This window comes from Thermobia domestica, chromosome 8 (genome assembly GCF_964235325.1).
Source record: "Thermobia domestica chromosome 8, izTheDome1.hap1.1, whole genome shotgun sequence".
Taxonomy (NCBI): domain Eukaryota; kingdom Metazoa; phylum Arthropoda; class Insecta; order Zygentoma; family Lepismatidae; genus Thermobia; species Thermobia domestica.
This window is the reverse complement of record NC_137461.1, coordinates 231,514,713-231,515,397: the sequence shown is the minus strand read 5'-3', so window position 1 is coordinate 231,515,397 and position 685 is coordinate 231,514,713.

Sequence of the window (685 nt, the reverse complement as noted above, 5' to 3'; positions counted from 1 at the left end):
TTTGCTATAGATAGAATGGATTAATTGTATTTGCATTAATTTCAATGGGAAAAATAATTTTAATTCGCTATTTTATTAATTTTATTATTAAGTTTTCGATACCTGGGTAGTATTATTGGTGATGATATGAAGTGTGAATGTGAAATAAAAAAGAATATGAATGGCGAAAGAAGCCTTTAGAAGAAAGAAATTACTATTTTATGGGATCTTGAATAGAATTGAGAAAATAATTCATTTCGGGTATTGTACTATATGGATCAGAAACATGGACACTACGCAAAAATTATGAAAAACGACTGGAAGCTTTTGAAATGTAGGTGTAGAGAAGAATGGAGAGAATTAGCTGGGGGCGTGGGAGACCCGGGTTCGATTCCCGGCGGGAGCTCATGTAGTTCGGATTCCACGTTACTCAATAGGTCCACGTCTCATATAGCCTCGCTGCTGAACGGGACGTAAAACTCAAAGTCAATTCAACTCAAGAATTAGTTGGGTTGAGCGGAATATGAATGAGAGTGTGTTAGAAATAATGGGGTAGAAAACAACAATTTTAGACATTATTATTAAGAAGAGAAGAAACTGGTTTGGAGATTGGCTAAGAAAGAACTGTATTATGAGGGACGTGCTAGAAAGTATGGTGGCAGGAAAAAGAGGGAGGGGCGGAGGAGACTTTAATTAACGAGCGATA